The 25,789-nt window shown below is 34.6% G+C and overlaps 1 protein-coding gene across 2 annotated transcripts in view; it reads left to right on the forward strand.

Annotated features, from left to right (window-relative positions):
* Window positions 1-1,922: 1,922 nt before the first annotated feature.
* Window positions 1,923-25,789, forward strand: part of Hexo2 (Hexosaminidase 2) — a 90,768-nt gene continuing 66,901 nt past the window's right edge. The window contains exon 1 of one of the 2 annotated variants that reach the window (XM_069831973.1): window positions 1,923-2,153. The gene's annotated coding sequence lies outside the window, so the exon portion shown is untranslated. The remainder of the gene's footprint in view (window positions 2,154-25,789) is intronic. The other variant, XM_069831970.1, reaches the window with a different exon arrangement.

Here is a 25,789-nt window from a genome sequence, read left to right on the forward strand (position 1 = left end):
GAACAGAAAACCACAATTTAAGTCACACGGAGTTAGTGTGCACTCGAAGTTGGTTGCTTGACGGTTGTCAGCCCACTTTGAGGTCTGTGGATATAGAGGGAAAAATTGTGTCGGTGTCGGTTAGAGTTCCCGAGTAGCTCAGTGGTAGAGCGTTGGTACGTTAAACCAAAGGTCCCGGGTTCGATACCCGGCTCCGGAACAATTTTTCCCTCGAAATTATTCAAGGTATACTATAGTTATTATAAAATGTAACAAAGAGTAGAATCTTTAGAAAATCCCTTAGACGACTTTTCTTGTCAGCAGTGAGTGTAATGTTTGTTATTGAGTAAATATGCTTCATCACATAGTATGTTCCACACAAAAATACACGTACACTAATATTTTAATAATATACCGAATTTCAGTTCTTCAGATATTACGAGTTTTCGAGAAATAATGTTTAGGAAGAATGTAACTATTTCTTTCTGTTACCATCATTTTCGAAAGTCAGTCGTGGCGCATACTACAGTGTATTCTTTTTCGACCAGGAGATGCTGCTTATGCAGTATTAGATTAGATTTGTATAATTTAAAAATTATATGGTCGGCGTAGGTGGCGCAGTCGGTAGAGTGCTGGCCTCCTGTATCCGAGGTTGCGGGTTCGATCCCGGCTCAGGTCGATGACATTTAAGTGTGCTTAAATGCGACAGGCTCAATCAGTGGATTTACTGGCATGTAAAAGGACCCCTTACTTACTTACTTACTTACTTACTTACTTACTTACTTACTTACTTATGGCTTATAAGGAACACGGAGGTTCATTGCCGCCCTCACATAAGCCCACCATTGATCCCTATCCTGAGCAAGATTAATCCAGTCCCTACCATCATACCCACTTCCCTCAAATCCATTTTAATATTACCCTCCCATCTACGTCTCGGCCTCCCCAAAGGTCTTTTTCCCTCCGGCCTCCCAACTAACACTCTATATGCATTTCTGGATTCGCTCATACGTGCTACATGCCCTGCCCATCTCAAACGTCTGGATTTAATGTTCCTAATTATGTCAGGTGAAGAATACAATGCGTGCAGTTCTGTGTTGTGTAACTTTCTCCATTCTCCTGTAACTTCATCCCCCTTAGCCCCAAATATTTTCCTAAGCACCTTATTCTCAAACACCCTTAATCTATTTTCCTCTCTCAAAGTGAGAGTCCAAGTTTCACAACCATGTAGAACAATCGGTAATATAACTGTTTTATAAATTCTAACTTTCAGATTTTTCGGCAGCAGACTGGATGATAAAAGCTTCTCAACCGAATAATAATAGGCATTTCCCATATTTATTCTGCGTATAATTTCCTCCCGAGTGTCATTTATATTTGTTACTGTTGCTCCAAGATATTTGAATTTTTCCACCCCTTCGAAGGATAAATCTCCAACTTTTATAGTTCCATTTCGTACAATATTCTGATCACGCGACATAATCATATACTTAGTCTTTTCGGGATTTACTTCCAACCCTATCTCTTTACTTGCTTCAAGTAGAATTTCCGCGTTTTCCCTAAACGTTTGTGGATTTTCTCCTAACATATTCACGTCATCCGCATAGACAAGAAGCTGATGTATCCCGTTCAATTCCAAACTCTCTCTGTTATCCTAGACTTCCCTAATGGCATATAATTAAAAAATATTATATGTAGGCCTATTAATTGATTTGGAGTTTCACAATTTATTAAAATTTCCAAAAGCATTTTTCTTTCAACACGATCGAATGCTTTCTTATAATCAGTAAATAGGTATATTAAGATATTTCATAACGGTTCTCATTATAGCTGTGCTTTTATATCACACCTCTAGAGTTCAATAGCCATGCTAGCTCGTACAATAAAATTTACGTATGGATATCGGCAGCACGCATGCGCAGCGAGCATATTCTCGTAGTGTGAAAGTGCTGGAGATGGAGACCAGCGGGCTGGCAGTGTGGTCTGGAACTATTGGGAGGTTACACACAATATTCTACCTCCCTCTTATCCTCTTCTTCCTCCAGCCCTGCCGTGGTTCTTGACCGGAGGTCAGCAGCCAGTTGGGTGCGTGGGAGGATGCTGCTGCTGATGCTGTGGACTCTCAGTGTACCGGGTTGTTCACCCATCTCCTAGCAACCAGCTGCTTCTTGCCCGTAAGTACTATTACAGCTTCATTTGTTTATTATATTCCATACTTATCTTTCTTATAACGTAATTGACACATTTAAAAGTCTAGTGTTTGCATATTAATCAAGTTTAAATTTTATTACATACTAGCCGTACCCGTGCGATCCGCTGCACCCGTTAGAAATAAATATAAAGTAATTACATAATTAAAATAGGACATTTAATCAGAGAAAATTTGTGTTTGATAGAAGGATAAATCGTTTAATATGTTACTTAATTTAAATTGCATTTAAATAATTGGAATGCGATCATTTTGATCCAGAGACCACTCATTTGGTCATAAAAATTAATTTAGGAAATACAGGAAACGAATGCCTATCAAGTTTTCTGTGCATAAGAAGCTATTTTGATCTCACCTGTCCTCGATTCACTCAGAAGTTACTGTAATAACATTATAGCATTATGTCCATCTAGAGAAACTACACTTTCCAATGGTGAATTAATAATTAATTATACAAATCGGTTAATTTAGCTTCTGATATTACTTCATACAAACACAGAAACATTGTCTGTAGGCTATGTTTCATAGCTTTCAATTGTTGTTGTCCAAGGACCCTTATAGACGAAGTCATTTGTTTTTTATTTCATTACACCGCCTTAGATGGCGTTGTTATTGTAATTTTGAAACTCATTTATCTCATTAAATATCAGTCCTATCAAAATTTTGCATGGAATAAAACTTATCGGAAATTATTGTTAAAGAAACTTTTGTTATGTAACATTTTTCATGAAAATTAATAGTAAGGGAGACATTTCGATTTATTTAATTCAAGCCCCCTTATAACTCCCCTTTTAAATAAAATATTTTGAATGCCATATAGCCTAAATTCTAAGTTACAACGAACTTAATTTATATTTCAATTTTCATATAAATCGGTTCAGACATTATCGCGTGAAAAGGTAACAAACATCCAGACAGACAGACATACAAACAAAAATTTCAAAAAAGCGATTTTCGGTTTCAGGGCGGTTAATTATGTATGTTAGGACCAATTATTTTTGGAAAATCGAAAATTACCAGAAAAATTTCGGCTACAGATTTATTATTAGTATAGATTACATAATTAAAATAGGACATTGGATCCAGGGGACATTCGTGTTTGATAGAAGGATAAATCATTTAATATGTTACTTAATTTAAATTGTGTTTAAAAAAATTAAAATGCGATCTTTTGGTCCAGAGAGCAATCATTTGGTGCAATGACAATTCCTTTAACATGTTTCTTAATTGCTATTACATGCAACCATAGATTAATGAAGATTGACGTCATTTAGATTTATTGTGTATACTTTATATTACTTGCTATATGTTTCCATTGAATTATGGTAATAACTTAATTTTAACCCTGTTTTCTACGTCTTCAGTAAATGGCGCTTGGCCCACTATGGTTCTGAATCCTTCAAATAACCTAAATAGTGATACAGCACATATAGTGATATATAATTATATTTTTTTCTTTCGAAAATTAATGTAAGAATTCACTATCTCCTATGTACCATTGCTATTGAATGAATAAATGTGTTTTTTCTTCCTACTCAAAAATTTTACATATTGCACATAGGAGTTACTGCAGGAACAACAACGCTATAATCTGAGGCGGCGGTGAAAATGTATTGTATTGTTATTTTAAAAGTCTTGTATATCCTTAAATACCAGTCCTATCAAACTTTGCATAGAATAAAACTTACCGGAAATGATTTTTAAAGAAACTTTTGTTATGTAAATTTTTTCATGAAAATTAATAATAAGAGAGATATTTCCATTTATTTAATTCAAGCCCCCTTATAACCCCCCTTTTAAATAAAATGTTTTGAATGCCATATAGCCTAAATTCTAAGTTACAACGAACTTAATTATATTCCAATTTTCATATAAATCGGTTCAGCCATTATCGCGTGAAAAGGTAACAAACATACAGACAGACAGACATACAAACAGAAATTTCAGAAAAGCGATTTTCGGTTTCAGGGTGGTTAATTATATATGTTAGAACCAATTATTTTTTGAAAATCGAAAATTACCAAAAAAATTTCGGCTACAGATTTATTATTAGTATAGATTGGTATCGGAGAACTATAATTTCTATATTTGAAAATATTTTAAGACGACTTAGAAAGTGTACTAATATAAGTTAGTATGCAATGTTTATATTGGAGGATATTTTGTAAGTTTAATACAGAATCATATGCAGATTGATATTACTGAGTATAGTTTCAAGTAAAAAACAATCACTTCATTTTTGTATGAATATCTAAGGTAAAACGTAATAATAATAATTTATTTATTTAATCTGGCAGAGCTAAGGCCAGTAGGCCTTCTCTTCCGCCCAGCCAGACTCTAATTCTAATTGAATACAATTGCTTACATAGTTATTACATTAATATCTAGACCATAAAACAACATGAAAGTAAATAATGAAAGTTGGATAAGTAATGTTATTGTGACAATAATAAACATTGGTAAGAAATAGTGATAATGATAATAATAATAATAATAATAATAATAATATAATAATGAGATAATTTAAATATTTATTCTGTGATATATTATATAACCATTAAACATTGATAAACCTGAAACAGCTATTATTGTTAACAAGAATTGTTAGAAAAATATTTCGTTAGCCTATTCTTAAATTGGTTTGATGTCTGACAGTCCCTGACATTACTCGGTAGGGAATTACAAAGCCGAGGAACAGCCACAGTGAAAGAAGATGAATATGAGGATTTTCGGTGGGAGGGAATGGATAATATTGAGGAGTGTTGTGATCGTGTGTCTAGGTTATGATAGGTGGATAAATTTTTTTAAAACGAGACGCAAGATAGACAGGAGTGGAGAAATACAATACGTGAAAGAGAAGGGAAAAGCAGTGGATTTTTCTACGATCTTTTAGACGGAGCCAGGACAACATTTCGAGGGATGGTGTTACCACAATCTAGTATATACAGTCGCGAAGCTCAATACGTAGTAAATATGCAAACATTAGATAGTTGCTCACCACTAGGATCGCTAATATCGGCTCATTACAGGCAATGCAAAATAGTACCGGCACAGTCTATTGTTTCTAGCACCCTCAAAACTCAAGCTTCGTGACTGTATATAGTAGACTGTGGTGTTACGTGATCAGCCCGGCGAATATTGCAGACGAAACGGACGCACATATTATGAACACGTTGTAGTCTCTGCGCCGAAGTAACGCTTAGGTCAGTAAGCAGAATATCACAGTAATCGAAGTGGGGCATCACGAGTGTTTGCACTAACATTTTAAATGTAGATATACTTTTTCAATTTAGGCAACAGAAACTACTGAAATTATTTCCGATATAACTTTCAGTTACACATTTATTAAAAGAGTTGTTTTTAATACAATCAATCTAAACTTTTCCTATCCCAAAATATTTAATTAAACTATAAATTTATTTCGCTGTAATGAACAACTGAACCCACGTTTACATAATTTTATAAACTAAACTTAAAAAAAATTGCTGAAAATGGATACTCGGTAAAATCTCTATAATTTCAAATGAAATTAAATAATTTCTATTTTTTTAATCAGTATGTAAGGTAAAATGTAGCTATAGACACATCCACAGTCTAACCACAAAGAGCTACTGAAAACCTCTCTTGTATTATTTTCAACTACACATTTAAGTTTAAAGTATAGGAAATATTTTTAAAAATATAATTAACATAAATGTTTTATCTCGTGAAACATTTATTTTAAAGCATAATATCTTGCTCTGAAATGAACAAGTGAACGCATGCTTAATTGTCTTCAGATAACCTACATTTCAAAAAATTGCCAGAAAAATGTATTAGTGTATAGTCTCTGTACATCGAAACAGAAAGCAATATTTTCTTATATCTATACTGAAGACAAAATATAGAGAAACTAGCGATTTGAGTATCAAGAGCTATTAAAATTGTCTCGGATACAAATTTTAACTGTATAATTCATATTATATTTTGGAGTCATTTCTTAAAATCTCATAGACTTGTACTATAGCACAATAGTAATATGCGTTACAAGAGCGGTATGTTGATGTTTTCATGTTCGAGGAAAAGATTGAAAAAGCGAAACGTAGTTGAGCATTTTTAATTTCCGAGAACATGAAAACAAACATACCGCTCGTGTATCGTACATTATTTTGTGCGAAGATCGTTTATTACATACCTGAAAGAGGAATTTCTGATTAGTTGCAATGAAATCTCCATCTTGGTTTCTGTTCAATGACGGCAACTTTGGAAAACAAATATATCTATCTTCAACATTGTTCCTATAAAATGTTTTCTGTGTTTACTATACTGCAGCAGGCCTTGATATACGTCTGTCTTTTTTTTCCCCCAGTCTATGATGAGTCTTGAATCTTGTTGATTTTTTCACGGCTTCCTTAATGTTACTTGCATTACAAATGCAGTAACTTTTGTGGTGTTGTAGAGTTTACTTAATTTTTGCAAATATTTAAAAACAATAATTAACAGTGCAATTTAGGTGAAATTGCAGTGGTAAGTTTCAAATTTATAATTATTACTATATTGAACGTCTCTAAAAATAATATGTTAAAAGCCTAAAGCAGTAAAATGAATATTACGCTTAAGCGGTAAGAATAGGGAAATTGTTATGTGTGTTACGTTGGGAATACTGAATGTGGTATTTCACACTTACCGCGTTTTGGTTTTATGCGGAAAGCAAGCAAATACGCACGATCTCGCACAAAATATTTTTTATATCTCAAAATATTTCATTTAAAACATTTTTTTTTTTCGCTGTAATGAGATATTGAACAGATGTTTGTGTACGTTGACAATCTATTCTCAAAATACTTTGTCGATAGCTATATAACATGTTGAAAAATGCATCTATTCGCCTGTTTCATTTGCGACTGTTATCGTACCGTGGTATGTATTTTTATTACAATAGGAAATAGCATTTTATATAATGATTAAGCAAATCCAACACGTTATGCAAGTTACTCCAGTGCATGATATTTCACAAGAGATCCGTAATGAGAAATTCTCAACATTCTTCGAAAGCACGCAAACAAACTTCATTGGAAATGCGTGCAGGTAAAATCTCATTTCTATTTTATCCCAGGATCTACGGAGATAAAGTCGTTCATAGACTATATTGACGTGACGTCATGTTGGCGCCTGACACAGGTTCTATGAGGGAACACTAGCATTTGTGCTGCAGTTGATTATCTATTAATGATTCAAGACATGACTCGGAGAATGTTGAAAATGCATTCTAGTGACAAAGATTGAAACTACGATTATCTTTCCTACAGTTTTAATTATCTGTTCATTTATTTATTTGATTTATTTGTGCTGGCCTCTTCCACTCGATCAGTATAAAATAATAGCAAATAGAAATAACAATAATAATAATAATAATAATAATAATAATAATAATAATAATAATAATATTTTAATAATAAACATAAACAATGATAATAGTAAGAGCAAAATGTAGATCTGTTTAATGACATTTAATTTTAAGAGTTGAACAATTACAATTTAGTGTTAAATAAGAAAGTTTCGCTCGAAGGAATGATTAACATAATGAAGGAAAATTGATATATTAAAATAAATATTCTATAAAAGTAATATTTGAAGAAAGATCAAATTATAGATACGAAAAGCAGTTTTTTGACAATCGGCTTTTCTGAAACTAGTCAATGTCTGACAACCCCTTTAAACAATATACATTAAGTTTCCTTTCAGACGAGGCCACTTTTAGTGACGCGTTAGTGGCGCTGCGAACGCGCGTCAGTAGCGCTGCTAACGGACGATTGTTGAACCACCAATTCCCTACATCGTCACGGCAGAGTACAGGTTTAAATAGAAAAATGTCACGACAGAATAATATAGAATGACGATGATAATAATAATAATAATAATAATAATAATAATAATAATAATAATAATAATAATAATAATAATAATAACAACAACACAACCTTTTAATGTTTCATGAGTAACAAGTAGTATAATGCCGTTTTATGTTATACAACCGTTTTCCTCGTAATACTTGCGATCAAATCATACATTTAATATTCTCACCACATTGGCAGCAAAAAAATGCGTCCTCCCATCCTACTTGGAACTTTCGTTTTTGTAGAGGTACATAGTTTCGAGAGAGATATTGCGACGATACGCCACTCGCAGGTCAGAGACAAATACAAATGGAACGGAGTTTGACTCCAGTGAGTGAGAGGGTAGGGGTTGGGGAAGATAGGAAGCAAGAGAAATACACAGCTATCATTGCGAGCCACAATGTGCTTGTGAGTCACATTTTCGCCACGGCTGTCTTATCAGCACCGGGATATTATCTCAGAAGATTTTTAATGTATTTTACCTACTGTTTAAACTAAATGACTGGTATTTGGGTTAAAATTGTAGCAGTGCCAATATATATTCTAGTCATAGTTGCGATATTTTTAATAATATTATTTTCAAATGTATACCTACTGTTTAAACTAAATTACTGATATTTGGGTTAAAATTGTAGCAGTGCCAATATATATTCTAGTCATAGTTCCGATATTTTTAATAATATTGTTTTCAAATGCATATGTTTGAAACGCAAAGTTCTCGAAAGTTCGGTATTCGAAGAGAGCACACGACCTACACAAGTTCATGTAACAGGCGTGTATAATTGCGTGCGTTGAAGCATTTGGCATGAGAAGTATATTTATGGGAACTGTCTGTCTTGATTACAATGTTGTTCTGTCTGCAGTTCCAGCAATTGAGTCCATGCTTAAGTGGGGGGAGGGGGAAGAGGAAGTTTCGTGTGTTTTCCTTTAACATTCCGTCTTATGTTTGGTAACTTCAGCATGAAATTGACGTTGTTACATAAATAAACAGAAGACTGGTTATCATTGTTGCTGATCTAGCATTGCTAAAGACACTTTACGAAATGTTACATACTAAACTCCAGATTATAATTCGGCAGTGCTCGGGAAAAGTGACACAAGTCAGTTTCCACAAACCTTTTTTGATAATTTATTGACAACTTACGGAACATCTGTTCGCTTGGAAAAAGAGACATAAGTATTTATCCCATTACAATAATTCATACAGAAAAAAATCAAATCGACGTAAACCGGTGTAAGTTGTCAATAAATTATCAAAAAAGGTTTGTGGAAACTGACTTATGTCACTTTTCCCGAGCACTGCAGAATTAGTACACAGATGTTCGGTTTGCGGGTTTTTCATACGTCCCTCATTTTCCCTTCTTTTTGAAATTACATTGTGAACTATGTTTTAATAAAGCTCTCCCTGCAGCCCAGGGTTTAAGCTAGAAAATAAATACTTATCGCAGAAATGCACAAATGAAAAATTATATTTGTGCAATATTATAAGTAGGGCTAGGATTTTCATGAAATTGCATCCTTTTTTCTAGTAAGCCAGAAACATAGCCGCTTTAGTATTTATACAGGGACATCATTTTATTTTTACTAACATTTTTAATATTAACTTGCCTATACCTCTGGATCAACGCCGTTTGCTACCCCCTCCACGACTGGAGTTCGATGATACTAGCGTAATATACAAACAAATTACTTTACTAGATATAGGATGGAAGAAAAGTAGTTCATCCATTTACGTAAACTAGGAAATATTGCGCTTTTGAGTTCGATCATTTTCATTAGGTTTTTGCTTAATCAAAATACAGTACAGTATTAACAATAAGTGTATTTACTCACGAACTGAGCTGTCCATGTGGATGTATTCATTATGTAATGTATATTATACTGTCTACAGCACATTAGCGTACAATATAGAGAATGAAGTTAAATTGAAAAATAATCATAATATGGATATTTAAACACATTTTTGAAAATGATGGCCGTTCATTTCGATACAGGCTTCAGTTCTAATGTCCATATTATCGCACTATAGACTATTGTACCTAATTCTAATTACCAGTTTCGTATTTCGTTCTAGAAACTGATGTTGAAATAATTTTGTACCTATTCTATAAAAGAGTACCTTACGTACTGTAAATGCAATCTTCATTTCTGGCCGATCCGAAAAGATAAAATTACTCAGGCATACTATCTACAGTCCATCCAATTGGTTATGTCGTAGGGTCGTAGAAAGGGAGGAAATCACGTGACAGTTAATTCTTAACGAGGCCCTTTTATGTAAGTTATTTTAAACAGTTGTATAATATTACGTAGACGTCCAATTCCTAACAGAAATTAATGTTCTCAGAAAAGAGCTAAGACAGCCCAGCCACTAGCTGGCGAATAAAAGCTGGTGGGGGAAACCGAGATACGACGTAGGCAAATGGACGACAGTACCTGTGCGAAAATGATTCAATATTGAAAGCTCTTTCGTCACTGGAAAACGCTGTTTACTATGACCGTAAGGCTACTATGACTGTATATGCGGTCTTAGATCTGTGTGGAGGACGGTTGACCTTCATTAGTAGAAGGGGTGGGAGTGAAGTACATTAAAAAACTCAGGTACAATAAAAATTGAAGTAAAAATAAAATGATGTCCCTGTATGTTATGTGATAAACTGAATGTCTTAAGACATATTTGTTAGGGCATTTTTTTTTGCATTTTTTGCCTGTTTCAACTCATAAGAGCATCTTTTGTGTTATTCGGACATTTTTGAGGCATTTTCATTTAATTTTGGCCACAAATCCCCATCATTAATATAAAATAATGTCTATTTCCTTTGATATTTTGTCTACATGTTTTGTCCATTAATACCCATTATTTTTTACTTGGTTGTTTAACGACGCTGTATCAACTACTAGGTTATTTAATGTCGAGATTGGTGATAGCAAGATGATATTTGGCGAGATGAGGCCGAGGATTCGCCATATATTACCTGACATTTGCCTTACGGTTGGGAAAACCTCGGAAAAACCCAACCAGGTAATCAGCCCAATCGAGAATCGAACCCGCGCCCGAGCACAACTCCGGATCGGCAGGCAAGCGCCTTAACTGACAGAGCTACGCCGGTAGCTAATACCCATTATTTTGTATAATATTTTAATCGTTTTTGTACACAAATGTTGCCCTTTTAACGTAGTACACCCAATGTAATGGATCAGTCCAACCACCCCTTCAATATAGACTCCTCTATACTTGCTAATTCCGTATAAGAGTTGCCTTGTGATGGGTTACATGGAAACTACATCAGGTAAAATAATTAATTAAAGTGTAGTATTTAGAAAAAAATATGTAAAATTAAATAAACTTAAATGTTGGTACTAGAATTTAATTTAATTACTAGTCTAAATATTAAGTAGCACAAAACTTATTTTCCTACTAAGCCAATTTTAGAATGTAAGATCAATTTTAGGGCATTTTTAAGGACATTTTTGAAAGATTTTTAGGTCATAAATGCATTTTTAGGACATTTTTTCATAATTTATAGGTCATCAAAATCCTAGCCCTAATTATAAGTAATTGCTCAGAGAGATAAAATTAATAAAGAATCCAGAAACAAAAAGTTACGTAATTTGTTTTTGCAGTTTTACTACTTTCAATTCATCTTACCACACTCTAGATATAGGCCTACTTTACTTATGTAAGTAAATCATTAGACGTAGGTATGTTTAGAACCAATTACTGCTGAATTTACATCACATTAAAATACGTTATTTTATGGCCACTCTAAACATTGAAATTCTAAATGAGCTTGAAACGTTACCCCAAGTGCTAGGTTTCGCGAATTTCTGAGAATTGACAGACATAACACGGTCCGTTCAATAATTGCTAACAGATTAAGGGAACGTGGTGAATACGAAGTATATGAGGAAGTTCAATGTCCTTCTACGGAAGGATCTACACGGCGTGCTGACATCATAATAATTGACCGAGATAAAAAAAAAACTGGTCTCATTCTTAACCCCACTGTAAGGTTCGAAATAGTTGAAGATCAACCAAAGCAGGTACATGAAGAGAAACGCGCTATTTACCTTCCATGCTGTGATGATCTCAGTCATAAATATAATATTCAAGATTGGAATGTCATTGGACTTACGTTTGGTGCGCGAGGAACAATTCCCAAATTTACATTGGGGATCCTCAGAAAATTAAAGGTTCCTGATAAGACTCTTCAGACAATTGCATCAACCATTTTAAAATCTTCACTGAACATCATCAATCACCATCTCTATTCATCTTTATAATATTCAATGTATATTATTTATTTCAATAAATTTTTATGCTCGACCATGCCGAAATGTAGTAATTATACACTTGGCAGCAGTCCTTTAATGCATGTCATTAAAGTACACCTACTCATTAAAGTACAGGTGTTCATCCAATGACAAGTCAGCTTTGTACCGTTATAAAACCTCAGCCAATGACAAGTCAGCTTTGTACCGTTATAAAACCGCAAGTATCGATTATTCCCGGATATGCAATCGAAAGACAATTAGCGAAAAGTCACGGAGGCTGGAAATCCAATACTGTCGCAGAAGGTTATGTTCTGTTACTATACTAATTAGCGTTAATTGTAAATAATATTCAAATAAATTCAATTTGTCATCTCGTTTTTCAATGTCTAATTTAATTTCAATGTTATATCAAAGTTAATATTTAGTTTACTCTGTAGGTTCTTATAGGCTATCAAGGTCAATGTGGACATCTGTTCCTCGGAAAAAATCAATACTTTCGCGTCTGCGCACATCTCACAATTTACGAGGTATTGCTCAAGGTCAGTTAGATACAAATAAAATTAATAATTTCAAGTTAGAAATATGGTCGAGCATAAAAAATCGTATGAAACTCACCTATAATGGTAATTAAGAAGCTCGTATGAAAATTATGAAACTCGCTTGCGCTCGTTTCATAAACATCCATACTCGCTTCTTAATTACTATCATTATAGGCTCGTTGCATAATGTACTATTATCGTTTTGATAGTCACCACATCTTGTCGCAGAATATTATGTTTTAAAATTTCATTATGTATTTTCTAAACATTAATTTACATTTTCTTTTTTGTTCATTTGAATTGATTAGGGTGCCGATATTTTAAATCCAAGATTTGGACGGCTATCATTTCGATGATATTCTCTCTCTACTAGTATGCCCTTCAAGATTTATTGTTAGCAGAGTGCTAACTCTCTTTACAGAAAGGCGGTTTCTAATTCCAGTTTTTACAAGATTCATACAACTAAATCCTCGCTCAAAATTTCCAGTATGCGATGGAATTATATAAATCAATTAGAAGAAATTGTTCACTTAACTTACATGAACTGCACCAACTCTTTGAAATCATTCCTGAACATCTATTGCTCCATACCTTTTTGAACATTGCCCATGCCATTAGCATTTCATTTAAATTCAGATTAGCCCAAACACTTCTCTGATTTCATTTTCTCCATTACCAACTTCGTTTCTGAAGTCCAATGTGGTTGTCGCATTTTTGCACATTTACATTCAAAGTCTGTTGAATTTTTAGAAGTCGAGTAGCAAAATGCGACAAATGCGAGTGTGGTTTAAAACCTGATCTGAACCTCACAAGTGATACAAATAAGGTACCACTTATGAGGCAACTAGGCCAGTTCCTTTCCCCCTCCATTGCATACATCACCGATTAGATACATATTACACTAATCAGATTTCAGATGCATACAAGCAATTGTTCTTCCTCTGACACATATCGTCAAGTAAGAATTTATTGTAAGGATTGAAATTTGAATATTCACAATTAAAAATGAGTTAATATTAAAATATATAGACTATAATATATTTCGGCTCTGATGTTTCAACTTCTGTTCATTTAGAAATGTTTTTAGGTTGTTTTTATCTCCATGTATTACCGCCTCTAATGGCAGATTACAGAAATTAATTATGAATAGGCGTACTTGTTAAAAATATATAAAAAATTAGTGTTGTGGGATTTAACCGGTTAATCTAATCAATTAATCAATATTTAATCGAATAATCGAGTCTATTAAAATTAATCGGTTGTAGTTGATATTAGTTATTATTTTGTTAATACAAACTCATACTAAAAATTCCGACAATATTTCTCTCTTGCAAATTGCTTACTCAAAAGCATAATAGTACCGTTACTTTCTAACTGTAAACCAGGTAGCGTAGGGAAAATCTTTGCACAAACACATCAGAAAGAGATGAAGATATGAGGACAGTGACCTGGTCTACCTCTATTGAAAATTGAAACAATGCAAACCCTCCTTAGGTTTTATGGTTGTCAGCTTATCTTCCTAGCATATGAAATTCATACTTTTCTGGGATTCGTTCCCCTCATCCCTTATAAAATAGCCATGTCTACACTATGTGTAATTGAGAGCGTAACTACCTTCTTCTCTTTCTAAATTCTGGTAATTCGATTACAATAGGGGGCAGTCTTCTGTTTCGACCGCTGTACTTTTGCAGGAATTGCAGTTTCTGTAGTACTGAGTTTGTATATGAAGGTTGTGTGTTTAGTTTGATAAAGAAAAAAAAGTCGGTTTTCTGTGGTTTATGAAAAGTGTAAACTCCATTATGTCATATGAGAATTTGATAGGTAAACTCGGTGAAACGTTTGGATTTAAATTGAACGATCGTGGAGAAGTACTTGTCAGAAAAAGTTTTTTTCGTGTTTAGTGATGCATGAAACATTGTTACTAAACGTAGAGCGGCACTTAATTCGGAGCATGTGAATGCACTCACTTGTTTAAAATCATGGATGAAGCAGTATTAACTAGGTGAGTCTTCACACTTTTTGTTATTTATGTTTGTCTCATAAATTCCCTGAGAAATTGACACAATAAATTATAAGCCTCGTAATAAGTATGTAAGTAAGTAATTAAAATAGTTGTTTTGTAATATAACGATACAATATACACAGATATACAAAATTTAATACTTATGCTTATCACCGAACACAAGTTAATTTTAACAGTAATTGTGTATTACAGTATATTAAAACATTTTTTCAACTCGATTATTAATCGATCAAATTCAAATAGTTAATCGATTAAATATTTTGATCGAACAACAGCACTAAAAAAATAGTTTTGTCCTTTAATTGTACAGCTTACTTAATTACTGGCTTTTAAGGAACCCGGAGGTTCATTGCCGCCCTCACATAAGCCCGCCATTGATCCCTATCCTGAGCAAGATTAATCCAGTCTCTACCATCATATCCCACCTCCCTCAAATCCATTTTAATTTTAAATTTACAGAAATTAATTAAATAAATAAGATACATTTTTTTAACACGAGGAATTTTTTTTCGAAATATTTTGGGGGCGAGGCCCCTCCTATTATATTTATTGGGTGGGGGCGACGCCCCTGGCTTTATAACTCGAAGCGGCATAAAGTGCCTTGCCCCTCCCCCCACCAAGAAGTCGGCGCCTATGCCTGTAATTTCCTCCGCACTCTTGCGATTGCACGGCTTCGTACATCTTTTAAAGCATCAGACTTCACAGTGACCTTTGAAGTATCTTTGTCACTAGAAAACCCGGTCTATTGCGGTGGGTTTTAAAGGGCGGTAACATCCTTCATCCGGGAAGAAAGTGTCGCAGATTTACATGATGTAAATAAACTCTGTCACTGATAGAAGGATCAAGTAAAATGTTTCAACCATTTCTCGTCCTCGTTTTCCTACGCTAAATTACCTTTGCAGTTGATAGCATCGTTTAAGTCAGTCGTAGCGAGAACGTCACTCGCGAGACATTGTGGCTCGCAGTGATAGCTGTGCATTTCGCTTGCTTCTAACCTCCGCCAACCCCCACCCTCTCACTCACTGGAGTCAAACTCCGTTCCATTTGTATTTGTCTCTCACCTGCGAGTGGCATATGTCTCTCTCGAAACCATGTACGAAAGTTCCAAGTAGCATGGGAGGACGCATTTTTTGCTGTCAATATGATGAGAATATTAAATGTATGATTTGTTCACAAGTATTACGAGGAAAACGTTTGTATAACATAAAACGGCATTATACTACATGTTACTGTTGAAACATTAAAAGGTTACGTGTTATCATCATCATCATCATCATCATCATCATCATCATCATCATCATCTCTGTACGTCGACCCTTCTTCAGCAAATGTACGAATAATGCGGTTAGCTCTTCAATTTGAACTCACTGATTTACAATGTGATGTCAAATGAAAGCTAGATGTAAGGACTTGACAAATGTTGAACTTTCAAATCTTTGCCAAAAAATAAATATCTGACGCTTCGTTCTTTCGCTTGCTCTGCTGAAGCCATGTTCGCTACAACTTACGTTTGTGAAAAATTATTTTCAACAATGACAATAGTAAAAACCAAATTTAGATCACGACTGACAGACAAATATCTTCGTGATCAACTACGACTTGCAGTAAGTGACATAATTCCTGATTTTGAAATTTTGTCGCAGAGACATTCTGAAGACAGTTAATTTTAGGTTATGATATTGTTCATCCATTGTTCATTTCTTTCTTCGTTACACGTACTAAACATTAGTTTGTAGCCTTGTACTGTATAAAATTATATTTAAGTGCTTGACGTAAGGAAAATGAAAATCCGTTAATAAGTCAGACAGTTGCTTTACTTCCCCTCCGGGTGTCCGCCTCCCTCCGTAGGTGCTATGCACGTTGCAGGTTACACAGTGGCTCGGCGCACGATTACATTTTCGCCACCGCTGGTTACTAAATATTACACTAGTTGCCCCACTCGGACGTTGTTCTGAATACCAGCCCATGTATTTATAATGCATTGATGTTTATTCTTCCGTTGACGCTGTTATCTGACCGACTTATCCACAACGGAGACCAAATATGCAACAACGTAAGGAAGAGGGAAAAGCGAAGGTCATTGGTCGAATTATTGTAGATAGGAGAATACATCCGCACAGTCCCTGCTTTGCCAACGACTGACCTTCAAAATGAATTATATGTTACATAAGTACACTATAATCTACAAACACGCACAAATACACACACTGGAGTGGTTTACTAACCTTTGCTACTTGAAAAACGTTCTCTATGTTTGGGTTAATGAAAAACATTTCCACGCGTCATTTATAGTAGTGGTTTCCAAACTTTCCCAAGGTGCGACGAACTTTTGGGTGAGACTTCCACAGAATGATTTATATACAGGACATATCAAAAGTCCGGTAACACTTTTAATATTTTATTACACAAAAACTACAAACGATAGCACTTTCAAACACACGTCAGTTTAAAGTCAAACTCTCAAAGTTCTGTTTACACCTTACAGAGATTCAATGTGTGAACCATGAGTGACTCGGAAAATTAACAAGCACAACTGTCATGTTTGGGGTACGCAGAAACCTCACAGAATCATTGAACATGAGCGTGATTCACCAAAGGTGAATGTTTTCTGCGCGTTGTCACAACGAAAACTGTACGAACCTTTCTTCTTCATTGAGGCTACTGTGACTGGACATTCATATCTGGACATGTTGGAGCAATGGTTGGTGCCTCAGCTTAGATAAGATCTCGATGACGATTTCATCTTTCAGCAAGACGGGGCTCCGCCACATTTCCACAATGCAGTTCGTGCTTACCTGAATACGGAGATGTCTGATCGTTGGATAGGACGTGCTGGAGTAAGGGACAGATGTTTCATGACATGGCCACCAAGGTCACCCGATATGACTGCATGTGACTTTTTTCTATGGGGGTACATAAAGGACCGTGTGTTTGTACCGTCTTTGCCACGTGATTTGGAGGAACTAAAAACCAGAATTCGAGAAGCTGCCGCCACGGTCACAGAGGATATGTTGAAAAGGGTATGGGAAGAGTTTGGTTATCGTTTGGACATCTGACGAGTCACTCGTGGTTCACACATCGTATCTCTGTAAGGTGTAAACAGAACTTTGAGAGTTTGACTTTAAACTGACGTGTGTTTGAAAGTGCTATCATTAGTAGTTTTGTGTAATAAAATATTGAAAGTGTTATCGACTTTTGACATGTCCTGTAGAACTAACACATTTCTTTCTTTCTTTATTTCAAAACGAATGATGCTAGCTACAATTTGTTGCACCTCAAATGTAGAGTATCTTCGGGACATTACTAACCTCTACAGTAAATGTTAAAAATTCTTTATTTATTCGGCTGGAAATTCACTTAATGACGAGTTTTAACGTCAAATTAAGCAGAAGTTTTGATTCCCTGTCACGAGATGCGCAGATGTTTGTTCTTTAGTCTGTATATTTATTGTCATATTCTTTTAGAGATTCAGTTGTTTTCAATTTGTTTACTAGTCCCAATATTGTGTTTCTTTAGGGGGATTACGAACACCAAATTCTCTCTGGTATGCCCTTTGAGTAGCTGTAATTGAATTCGTAATCCAGTATTGCTTCACAAGGAAGAGCCGTTGATTTAATGTGTACTGCATTTTCAGTGACTAAAACAAAATGTCGAAAACAGCTGCCAACAATGAGTAAAGAATAAACATCTGCGCATCTCGCGACAGAAAATCAAAAATCCTGCTTTATTTGACGTTAAAAACTGGTCAGTAAGTGAATTTCCAGCCGAATAAATAAAGAATTTTCAACATTTGCTATAGAAGTTAGTAATCTCCCAAAGATACTCTACATTTGAAGTATAACAAATTGTGGCTAGAATCATTCGTTTTGAAATAAATAAAGAAAGAAATGTGTTAGTTCTATATAAATCAATCTGTATTTGCTACTCCCGTATTAGTGTACCGATTCTAAAAATACAAATCCTTGTAAAATTGTAAAAGCTTACTCAAAATCGTGCTTACAACCCAAAGTACGATTTTAAGCAATAGAGGTTTTTAGTATTTTAGTATTAGTTTTTAAACATATGCGTTCTACTGACTGAAATTCCAAAAGAATATGAGGGGGAAAACTAATTATTGAAATGTATACCTACTGATTGATTTTTTTCTCAGAGCATAGAGCTATTTTGTTCTAAAAAAATATCTCGAACTTATAAAAGAAGCTCTTAAAATTTTATAGCATTATAAAACTCGTATTTATGCAAGATAAGCTTTTTGTCTATGATTACCATGGAAACAAAAGCGAGAACTTTCCGTGAACTTGAAAATATCACTGAGTATGCGTATAGAAAACTTAGTCCAGATTTCAAAACAGGTACATTTATCAGATTCATTATTTTTCATTTTATAACTGCTGAAAATGTTCTAAATTTTTATGTTAAAGGTTGTTTTTGTTTATATATACAAAATAAATTTATTTTAATGAGGCATGTGTGTTTCATTTTAAAAATCATCTCGCAACCCCCTTTAAACTCTTTACACAACCTCTCCAAGGGGTCGCGACTCCCCACTTTAGGAACCACTGGACTAAGTATTAAAGAGTGCGTGCAAAGAGCAAGATAAAACTTTTTGTGTGGTTAAGCGCTTCTGATATATCAAGGTCAGCACTTGTTTTTTAAAGTGACACTATATTCCTCTGCACAGAACATCCTTCCACTCATCATCTTTCAGCATATCTATTCCACGCCTCTGGAACTCTCTCCCTGACCATGTCAGAGACTGTCGGACAATAACAAAATTCAAATTTAAATTAAAAAATCACATTCTAGTTCATGGAATTGCTTTTTGAATACCTGTCAGGTTGTGCAACTTCGGCTTAACCCATGAAATATAGCAAATATTGTAACTATGCTGTTGTAAAATTGACAATTAATATGTAATGTATTATTATTATTATCATCATTATTATCAGATATCACTATCATCATTACTGTTAGGTTTCGTAACAAGTTGTTTTTACAGTGATGGGTTGTTAGCCCTTCGCCCAACCCCCAAGCTGGAGGACCACCCCTTATCGGCTGTCCACGGCTGCTTATTCGATATATTCGCAGCTAGCCTCCATATCTGGAGGCCGTCTCCTCTATCCGCAACTTTAGAGTGTTAGTTGGGAGGCCGGAGGGAAAAAGACCTTTGGGGAGGCCGAGACGTAGGTGGGAAGATAATATTAAAATGGATTTGAGGGAGGTGGGATATGATGGTAGAGACTGGATTAATCTTGCTCAGGATAGGGACCAATGGCGGGCTTATGTGAGGACGGCAATGAAACTCCGGGTTCCTTAAAAGCCAGTAAGTAAGTATCACTATCATCATTGCTATCTCTGTTTCTCATTCTTTTTTTTTTCTTGTATTAGCTCGATGAGAGCTCTATAGTCTTCTTTTGACCCTGTTGACCCTCTATAGGGCTTTAATTTAATTTGTATTATTTTCACCAGCGTCTGTATTTCTTTTTTGTATTTATATGTGCTATCTGTGGGATGGAAGAGAAGGCCTTATGGCCTTAATCCTGTCAGATTAAATAAATAAATAAATAAGTAAATAAATAAATAAATAAATAAATCTATACTAATAATAAATCTGTAGCCGAAATTTTTCTGGTAATTTTCTATTTTCCAAAAATAATTGGTCCTAACATATATAATTAACCACCCTGAAACCGAAAATAGCATTTTTGAAATTTTTGTTTGTATGTCTGTCTGTATGTTTGTTACCTTTTCACGCGATAATGGCTGAACCGATTTATATGAAAATTGGAATATAAATTAAGTTCGTTGTAACTTAGATTTTAGGCAATATGGTATTCAAAATACTTTATTTAAAAGGGGGGGTTATAAGGGGGTCTGAATTAAATAAATCGAAATATCTCGCTTATTATTGATTTTTGTGAAAAATGTTACATACCAAAGTTTCTTTAAAAATGATTTTCGATAAGTTTTATTCTTTACAAAATTTTGATAGGACTGATATTTAATGAGATAAATGAGTTTTAAAATTAAAATAACGCCATCTAAAACGGTGCAATGAATTAGGAACAAATGACTTCGTCTATAAGGGGCCTTGGACAACAACAATAGAAACAGGGGCCTTGGACATCAACAATCGAAAGCTATTAAATATAGCCTACAGAGAATGTTTGTGTTTGTATGAAGTAATATCAGAAGCTAAATTAACCGATTTGTATAATTAATTATTATTTCATCATTGGAAAGTGTAGTTTCTCTAGATGGACATAATGCTATAATGTTATTACAGTAACTTCTGAGTAAATCGAGGACAGGTAAGATTAAAATAGATTCTTATGCACAGAAAATTTGATAGGCTATTTTGTACATTCGTTTTCTGTATTTCTTAAAATAATATTTATGTACACTCATTTTAATCTCAGAGAATTAACGAACAACGAGAGTGTATTGATTTAGTATGCAGTAATAGTACGTTAGCTTAGCAATCCATTATTTTATAATTCAAATTTTAACTATGCTCAATTGAATCGTGTTAAAATACATAAAATATATATGCAATAAATGCAATGCAAAAAAAAAAAATGGGTAATGAGGGAAGCAGATTATGTTGCGCTGGTGTAAAAGTTGTTCCCAGGATCAAACGTCCTATTTTAATTATCTAATTACTTTATATTTATTTCTAACAGGTGCAGCGGAGCGCACGGGTACGGCTAGTAAATAAATAAATACATAAATAAATAAGTAAATAAATAAAGAATAAATAAATAAATATTCTTGTTTAATTCCTGACATTGTGGAAAATGAAAACTCACGATTAAGTACGATAATCCACACTTCAAAGAATCGTTTCTTGCATTTGGATAACATTCTGTATTTCATAATTTATTATTACAGAAAATGTCGATAAAACGACGAAATGGCTGACGAAGTATGACAATACAGTTCATTCCTCACAAAGTGACTCCGTGGCAGCTAGCAGCAATTTAACGTAGCAGTCCTTGAATTAAAAAATTTTTCGAGTTCGTGGGATCGTATCCGGGGTAGTGCAGTCGATTCATCTGTAGGTATTCGCTGTTGCATATCACCTTGTGCTTTACAGCTGTGTAGAGGGTGTCTGTTACAGAGGACCAGAGAAAGAAAGTGAGACCAAATGAATAAGGTGGCCACGAAACTTGACAACCCCGTCTCACGAGTCTTTAATTTTAGCAATTAAAATTTGAAAAATATCGTAAAAGAACTAGAGGTAGCCAGAAGTTCAGAAGTTCGTAATGTATCTTGCTGTTTAAATGCTCACCATCACTTGCAATCTTTCCATAATTTACTTTCCTTTCAAAGAAATGATTGCGTACGATTTTTTCCGCCTTTAAGTTTAGTCATTCTTAGGGGAAAAACGTGTGGTTAAAAGTTCAGTTGTTTTGTGTTTAATTTCCAACGAGATTTATCTCTCTTATTCGACTGTGTGTAGCCATTTGCGACATTGTACTGTCTCTCGAGGAAGGCTTTATACAGGGTGTTTTCGAGGTGGTGTTACAAACTTTCAAGGATGATGACGAAGGCCACATGTATCAATTTGAGATAACGAATCCTGGTCCGGAAATGATCGAGTCGAAAGTTATAAGCAAAAATAGTTGTGTGAAAATGAAATAATTTTATTCCTCTGTATACCTTATTTATGTGTATTTATCTGTACATCTTACACATACTGTATTCATCTGACGTTGGTTACGTTGTCTACTTACAGTATTCCATTCAGTGCGCTGTCTGAGGGGTGGGGACAGGAAACTACACTAAAGCAATGCAGATAGCGTAATGTGTAACGGACATGGTCGGTCCTGATATGCACGTCTGTAGACAGCAGTGTATGTGTACAAGTTGCAGTGTCCAGTCGATCAGTCCTAGTGAAATGGAGGAGTACACGAGAGCGGAATAAACTGACCTGATTTTCGAATACGGATGAGCCAATAGGAACAGTAGACAAGCTCACAGATTGTATCGAGACAAGTATCCACTTAGGAGATATCCGGCCCATACCATTTTTCCACGACTGTTCCAAAAGTTAAGGGAAGGAGGGCACGTGGTGCCAAATTACAATTCCATTTACACACAATTATTTTTCCTTATAACTTTGGGCTCAGTCATTTCCGGACCAGGGTTCCTTATCTCAAATTAATACATGTGCCCTTCGCCATCATCTCTGAAAGTTTGTAACACCACCTCGGAAACACTCTGTATGTACCAGCTCACCACACACACACACAATACGAAGTTGCATAGGTATAATTCTCACAAATGAAAATATTTTGTACTGTAGGAATATTCTTTTTGTCAAAGTAATAATTTTTAGAGCAAATAATATCAACTTTTAAAAAGGGACAACAGTATTAGGCCTATAAGCGTCGATTTCGGCGGGAGGAAAGGCACTTTCTACACCACTACTTATAGAGGGCGTCGCCCTCCAATAAAATTATTAGGGGGGCCTCGCCCTCTCCAAAATAATTCGAAGACAGATTCCTCGTGTTAGAAAATAATTAATTTGTTTGAAAGATGAACTAGGCCAGAAGCCAAAAATGGTTATTTCAAATCCATAGAGATGGCCAGCTGTCACAAAGAACGTGTTAAGGCCCATTCACAATGAAAATTAAACATAACCGTAACATAAACCCAGCAGTTTGCGCCCAGGCTACCAAATGGGATCATTCACAATGATTCACATAAGCATTGACATAAATATTACCGTAAGACGTTAACATGAAAGTTTGCAAACTCCAAGCTTTCATGCTTATGCTTACGTGATTTGCAAACAGAACACAATCGTGGAGCGCTGAAGTATACGACAGAATATGAGGAAATGGCGTCGTTGTTATGTTTCCATGGTTACCAAGTATGTTTGCTGTTATGTTTATGTTCCCATCGTGAATGATGGTATGACTTCTTGATTTTACCGTAATGTTTATATTCTTAAGTTAACGCTTACGTTATGTTTAATTTTCATTGTGAATGAGCCTTTAGTGACGCAACTCACAATGCCTTCCCTCACCCTTTCTTTCCTCCTGCATTTGGGACAAGTGAAACACATGATGCAACCGTGACTTCACTTCTTTGTCTATGATCCACGTTTTTTCAGTCCAGTTCAAATTTTTCATGAACAGAAACGGTTATGAACTACCTTTGTAACAAATTAAGTAAAATTATATTTTATTTTATTCAATTACGAAATTACTTACCAATGGATGTAGTACGTACAGTTTACCTTGCCTTATTTCAGTCTATAACCCAATATGGAATATTAGGAAGGGGTAGTGCTTATAAAACTAACCTTAATCTACTAGATTTATTACAGAGAAGAATAATAAAATATGTCTAAAAAAAACCTATTCATTATTCACTGAAAAATTGTTTTTAGAATTTAAAGTCTTGAAAATATATCATATTTATATTAATGCATTATTAAATTTTATACATAAAAATCGCACATATTTCAGATCATATACTCACAAACGCAAAACCCAAGGCATGGATATAAGACGTTTGTTTGAACCCAAGTGTTTAACGAGCAGTGCTTTCAACCATAGCACTATATCTGCCCTAGAATTTATAACAAATTATAAAGAAATATCCTTGATCTATTTACTTTCAATACTTTAAAATTTAAAAATTTATGTAAGCAATTTGTTATGAGTAATTATTAATTTTTAGATGTTATTTTATCGTAATTTATGCTAATAACTTTATTATGTATCGAATCTTTCCCTGAGTACGAGAACACTCTTTTTCAGGGGAATGATAGAATTTTGTATATATATATATATATATGCAATTGAGAGGTGTTTAGCAAAAACGTCAGTTGTCCAGAATCATATTTTTGTAGGAATCTTGAAAAAACTTCACAGCATCAACAATTATTGGTATTTGGCGTTGGTAATTTGTATGAACACACTTCTTAGTTATTGGATTATCTGCAGTACCGTATTTGCTCGCGTAATTTTCGCACTTTTTAATTAACTTTGGCCACTGAAAAATTGGGGTGCGTAAAATATGCGGATTTTTCAAATAAGAGGTCCTGTTCTGAGTTTATCTCAATTAGTATATGTATAGGTAAGTATTTACGGTAGGGCTAATTTTCTATACCGGTAACTTGTCTCTACCAAGGACAAGCATTGTTAAAGTAGCGGGACTTTGGGGTTTCTTTCTGAAGCAGGTACTTCAGTTGCTGGTGAATGACCTACGATGGACTGTAGGGAAGGAAAATCCCTACTACACTGGAAAAAATATGTACGTAAAATGTGTGCGCAAAATACACGGAGCAAAAATAAAGTTAAAAATAATCCCTTAAAATGTAGGGTGCGCAAAATACTCGGGGACGCAAATTACGCGAGCAAATACGGTATGTTGCTTACACATAACATATAATATTTGGATATTGGGAGCAAGGAATCCTTTGGAAAGATTACATTTTTACTTGAAAAGTTCTAAATTCACAATGCAGAATGCAAAATACAACAAAACGCATTAGTGCATGCAGCTGTTACTCTGACCAGAGTGCGATGGTGCTGCCAACATCGTGTAGATCAATGAAATGGACAACTGACATTCTTACAAGATATATTGTGGACTACTGACGTTTTAACAGAAACACATTTTCTTAGAAGTCATTCGACACTATTATTGTCGTTATTAAAGAAATGAATACATGACGTGTTCATGCATGTCCCAGAGGAGCATCCGATGACCTCTCTAAAATTACCAGATTTTGGACAACTAACGTTTATCCTAACACCCCTTAATTATTCCTTTATATCATAGTTTTTGGCAATTAACAATTTATAGAAAATCTGAAAAAGTACAAGTCTCCAGGTATCGATCAAATTCCAGCAGAATTAATACAAGAGGGTGG

The sequence above is a fragment of the Periplaneta americana genome, chromosome 7, assembly GCF_040183065.1.
Source record: "Periplaneta americana isolate PAMFEO1 chromosome 7, P.americana_PAMFEO1_priV1, whole genome shotgun sequence".
NCBI lineage: Eukaryota > Metazoa > Arthropoda > Insecta > Blattodea > Blattidae > Periplaneta > Periplaneta americana.